General features: G+C 42.3%; 1 pseudogene; it reads right to left on the bottom strand.

Annotated features, from left to right (window-relative positions):
* LOC117803417 overlaps positions 1-5,300 on the bottom strand; it is a 96,236-nt pseudogene extending 90,936 nt beyond the window's left edge.
* Between the last annotated feature and the right edge of the window lie 700 nt (positions 5,301-6,000).

Here is a 6,000-nt window from a genome sequence, read left to right on the forward strand (position 1 = left end):
AAAGGATGAATAGGATTTCAGCAGGCACAGGGAACATAAAGGATATTCTAGGTAAACAAGATCAACAAGCTTGATCTTGAGGTTTCCTTGTAAAAATACATGGAAGGGACTGGAGTGGCGCCAAAATGGTGGGATCAGCAGATGGGACTGGAAATGTGAGTTCGGTCCAGACTGTGAGAGTGTTCCCATGCCAGGCTGAGTCTGGTCTTCACCTCTCCTGAGGTGGGCTCCTTCCAGAGGACCTTGGTCGCCCAGGTAAGGAGAAAGTGAAGTGAACAGCCTTAGGGAGGGCCACTGAGGGTCTATGTTAGGGCAATGGGGAGAGTCTTACCAGAATTTACAGTTCCAAGAGCACTTTGCCTGTGTAACCTCGTTTAATCCTCACAGTATCATTACTGTCTAGGTAGGGCTGGCTTTTATTTTACCCATATTATGAAAGATGAAAATGTGGTTCAATTCAGTTAAGTGACCTGCTCATCCATGATCACACAACTAACCAGCAGACCCATGACTTGAACTTAGGTCTTCGATTCCAAAGCCTATTCTCAGTCTACTGCATCAAGCTCCACAGCAATGCAAAGGCCAAACGAAAACTGCCTTGAATTATGAGATAGAGAAAGAGGATGAATTCTTCAGGAAAAATACCTTCATCATTGACTAATGATATAGAAAAATGCTCATGATAGGGTACCGAGCCATAGAGAGAAGTTTGATTATAAAACCACGATGAACATTGTGGCCTTAATCTTTCTTAAAGTATATGTATGCATTGAGGGGCGCCTGGGTGGCTCAGTTGTTAAGCATCTGCCTTCTGCTCAGGGCATGATCCTGGTGCTATGGGATTGAGCCCCACATCAGGCTCCTCTGCTGGGAGCCTGCTTCTTCCTCTCCCACTCCCCCTGCTTGTGTTCCCTCTCTCACTGGCTCGCTCTCTCTCTCTCAAATAAATAAATAAAATCTTTTTTAAAAATGTATATATATGCATTGAAAAAATGCCAAAGGGGAAAACATCGAATTGTTTTGGGTGATTCTTATTTTTATCTGGGCAATTCTTATTTTTATCATGATATCCTTCTGTGTCTTCCAAAACTTCTACAATGAAATCACATTACTTTTAAGCTAGAGCAGTACTTTTTCATAATAATGATTATATTTTCTCATGGTAAAATAGTCAAGTGGCATTCTTGCAGAATTTTCTATATATACAGAAACTAATTCCACTTTTTCAAAACAAAATTAAGAGCATATTGTACATACTGTTCTCCACATTGTTTTTTCACTTAATATGTCTCGGTCATGTTTTCATACCCAGACCTCATTCTTCAGCAGTTGCATGGAATTCCGTTGAATGAATGTACCATAACATATTTAACTAATCCATTTTTTAGACATACTTAAGATTTCCAGGGTTTTTTTATAAGTACACTATGTTTATATCCTTACATATTGCCCACACATTTTGTTGTATATGAACAATAACTACCTCATAGTTGGGATTTCTGGGTAGGGGACCTTATGTGCATTTATCTATCACCATATTGCCCTCACCTTCACTGACTGCGGGTTAAAACTTTTTCAGTCTGTGCCAGCTTGATATGTGTTTGCTTGCTTGCTTGCTTGTTTGTTTAAAAAAGGAATTATTTTTTAATATTTACAAAGTATTACAGAATACTTACAAAGAAAAAGTTTCCAGCATTGACCAATACACTCTGTCCAGTCCAAAATACATCAAGTAATTACACAGTTCTTTTAACCAAAACTGAGTAACTCAGGGTTGTAATATTTCCCCCAGTATCCACTTACCCCCAAAACTACTGTTTATTGTTAATTGTCAGTGTATGTGTAATAATGAAAGCCCAGCCCTATTTATAGGACATGAAAGTCATCTTATGACATAAATTGCTAATTTATAGAACAAGGCAGTAACTAAAATTTTTGTCCTGTGACTGAATAATGGGAAAGAATGCACCATGATCAGGTGCCTGGGTGGCTCAGTCAGTTAAGCGTCTGCCTTCGGCTCAGGTCATGATCTCAGGGTCCCGGGGTCAAGTCCCACATTGGGCTTCCTGCTCAGCAGTCTGCTTCTCCCACTCACTCTTCCTCTGTGCTCTCTCTCTCTCTCTCAGATAAATAAAATCTTAAAAAAAAAAAAAAAAAAAAAAACACACTGTGCTTGCAAAGCTCCATTGAAAGCAAGAAAGACTGTCAGAGAGAGGGCATCCTCAGGGCCCAGTAGAGGCCTGACCACAATCCTCAATATAGTTCAGTGCAGGAGGGGCCAAGAAGTGGTCTGGATGATTATCTGAGCACCTTTCAAAGGACTGTTGGTGGTGGGTCTCCTGAGAATAAACTCTCCCAAATACACCGTGCTTCTGTCTAGCCTTTCGGAGCTACTGGATTGGTTGGTTGGTTTACCGGCTTGCTTCTTTCCTTGTTTAGCTTCGAGTAATGAGCTGAATCCAGGTATTACTGCATTGCCCACATCTCCATTCAAGGGCTAGGTTTTGAAGTCATCATGCCAATAGGAAGAATTCGTAAAATGACTTCATCGTCCCAATAGGTACCAAGAAGTAATTCAAATCAAATCAACATTTCTTCCTTTGGAAAACTCTAAATATTTTAACGAGAAGGGTTTCTGTATTAAAGTTTTTTCCTCAAAGAAACTAAAACTACAAGCCAGTGTTATACAAACGGAGAGTCCCTTCGAAGCAGAAACAAATCCAGTGTGCCCTCTGCCATCATAACACTCAGCATGGTATTACAATGCTGACAACAACATTCCGAGAAGGGTAAGAAACAGAAGCATCTGGACAAGAAAGGACTAATCAAACTATCTTTGCGAGGTGATATTATCATACACTTACAAAACTCAAGAAGTAAATGGAGAGCTAGGGAGTATAAGACAAATTCACAGAATTTGGTGTTAATTCTTTGGAAAAACAGATTCCATCCTATAAGAGTGACAAAAAAAACCCCATAAATCCTTGAGAATTGACTCAACTTGGAATAAAAAAATGTTATCTTATTGAAAGAAATGGAAAACACCTCCATAGGACAAATAAAGAGAGAGAAAACAATGGCAAAATCTACCTTGCTTCTGGATAAGAAGAAAATGCAGTAAACATATTTTATTTTTTAAGATAATATATTTTAAGGGGCACCTGGGTGGCACAGCGGTTAAGCGTCTGCCTTCGGCTCAGGGCGTGATCCTGGCATTACGGGATCGAGCCCCACATCAGGCTCCTCCGCTGGGAGGCTGCTTCTTCCTCTCCCACTCCCCCTGCTTGTGTTCCCTCTCTCCCTGGCTGTCCCTCTCTCTCTGTCAAATAAATAAATAAATAAATCTTAAAAAAAAAAAGATAATATATTTTAAATTAGTATGTGAATTTAATGCAATTTAAATTCCCCTAAAAGAATTTATACAACTTGACGAATAATGTGAAATTAATCCAAAACAAAGAGCAGTCAAGAAAAGCAAAATCTTTGTTTTTAATTTATTGATGCATCCTGTTAGATCTGGCAACATACAACAACAAAATCTTTATGAAAATTGTATAATATTGACATCAAAACAGGAAGGGGGAAAATCACTAATTGAGTAAAATGGGTATTTCAGAAATAGATTCAACAGCTTGAGGGACAAATTATATTGGATGGGAGGGAACACAAGCGGTATAATAATTTTAAAAAGTAACATTATTTAAGCAAAACTATAAAAAATGGGGGAATAACTATATATACATATATATACTCATACTTGGAGTGAAATATTGAGAAAGTATCTGGTATCTTGCCCTTTTTGTCATTTATGGTTTTGTGGAGGCTTTTTTCCCCACCTGCTATAGACTCATCAGCAAAGACTGAGGGGAATTTTTCCCTTAACCCCCTCAGAAAAGGCAGCCATCCTCTGTGTTCCTGTGCTCCTGGTTTCCAAGGGACACATTTTGTGTTTTGGGACCAAGCCTTTGTTTGGGAGCGCTGGCTGCCAGGCAGGAGGAGGTGGGAGGTGGGGTGGGGGTGGGACGGGGGCCATGAGGTGTCTAGAATTGGGAAGAGGCTTAATGCCAGGCAGACAGTGGTGGGTTCTCGGAGGAGAGGGTCCCACCCAGCACCCAGGAGGTGGCAGGACCTTGAATGGGGGATGGCTGCCGGGATGTTGTCAAGGTCAGACATCCATCTCCTCAGCTGGGGAGCAGCTGCCAGGCTGTCTGGCCTGGTAAGGAGGGTGAGAAGCTGCAGGGCTACTAGCCTTTGGGGGGTCTGTGTGAACTTGGCCAAGGAGCATCTGCAGAGACCAAATGGGTTACCAACAGGCCTCTCTCCCCATCCTCCTAGACTGAATGAGGCCTGGCACAACCCAGGGAGAGGCCGGGGAGAGCAAGAACCCCCTCCCTAAATAATCTAGTGCTGGGCTCAGGGAGTCAATATTGAGCTAGAAAAGTAAAGTGATATTTCTTGTACCTCAGGCGCAGTGGAACAGTTCGTACCCATTACATGCATGATACGTTTTGACAAACCCAGATGGTTCAAAGAATTATTAAACAACCACAAACTATTTTGGAAACTAGAAAACAAGCTAGTATATTTATCCCAGTGGTGGAGGACAGATACATTTCTGGGGACCAAAAAGATAAAAATAAAAAACAGAAGATTAGAGAGAATGATCACCAAAAAATACACAGCCTGGCTGGCACTTAGAGAAATACAATCACACATTGTACCCAGATTGCCCCCAAAATGGCCCGGATTCATTCTAACTCAGGATCGGCTATAATTAATCCATAAGTGACTATTAGCAAAATGTTTTAATTACAGTGGTGTGAGCTCAGCAGCGTAATCGCATTTTTCACCAAATGTGACCTAAAAATTCATGCAGAGCCCAAGTTCACCAAGGACTTACTCAGCTCCTGCAGTGTCTTTCCAGAGGCTTCCTTTCTGAAGCGATGCTGGGAAGGGCTCTGGCCTTGCCGACCTCGATGAACCAGCCCTTGAGCCCTCTCATAGCACCAAGCGGCTGCCAGTGAAGTGGGGCTGAGCCTAAAGGCATGAAACCAGGCCAAGCTACCGGTTCCCGGTGGGACCCAGCCCATAACCCAGGTCTCGTTAGCAGTAGTTATATATCCGATAGCTGGCAAGGGGAGCAAGGCTGAATGTGACCCATCTGGCCCTACAAGGCAGCCAGGGAGATCTTGAGGTGAAAAGTTGAGGTGGGGGGCAGGGTTACATGGTGTGTGAGTCAGGAGTCTCCAGAGAAATAGAACCAGTAAGATGGAAATATATTTATACATTTTCCCCCCACCTTCCCCCCACTCTCTCCCTCTGTCTCTCTCTATATATGGCAAGGTGGGGAGGAATTGGCTCACATGAATAAGGAAGGTGAGAAATCCCAGTATCTGTCATCTGCAAGCTGGAGACCCAGGAAGACCAGTGTAGTTTCAGTCCAAACCCCAAGGCCCAAGAACCGGGAGAGTAGATGATGTAAGTCCAGTTGCCGGGAACAGAAGACCAGTGTCCCAGCAACAATGTGAGGCAGAGAGCAAATGTTCCCTTCTTCCACTTCTTTTGTTCTATTCAGTTCCTCAGCAGACTGGACAATGCCCAACCATATCAGGGAGGGCAATCTGCTTTCCTCAGTCAATTCAAATGCTAATCTCTTCCAGAAACACTCACAGATCTACCCAGAGATAATGCTTCAGGAGATCTCTGGACATCCTGTGACCCAGTCAAGTTGACACACAAAATTAACCATCACACAGGTATATAGGGGTTCTGCAGGCTGACTCACCTGCCTAACACTGGTTGTAAAACTGATTGCCAACGTGTGTCTCATTAGCGGGCTTCGAGTGGTTCATAACTGTAACTGAACCAAATTGTAGTTCATGACATAATTATTTTGGTTTCTCAGATTTAATTCCACTAAAATTTCAGAATGAAATCAGGACATCACAGGTTGCTGACAAAGGAACATTAGGTGTGAATAACTCCTCATCTGTCCTTGAC

The sequence above is a fragment of the Ailuropoda melanoleuca genome, chromosome 8 (assembly GCF_002007445.2).
Source record: "Ailuropoda melanoleuca isolate Jingjing chromosome 8, ASM200744v2, whole genome shotgun sequence".
Lineage (NCBI taxonomy): Eukaryota > Metazoa > Chordata > Mammalia > Carnivora > Ursidae > Ailuropoda > Ailuropoda melanoleuca.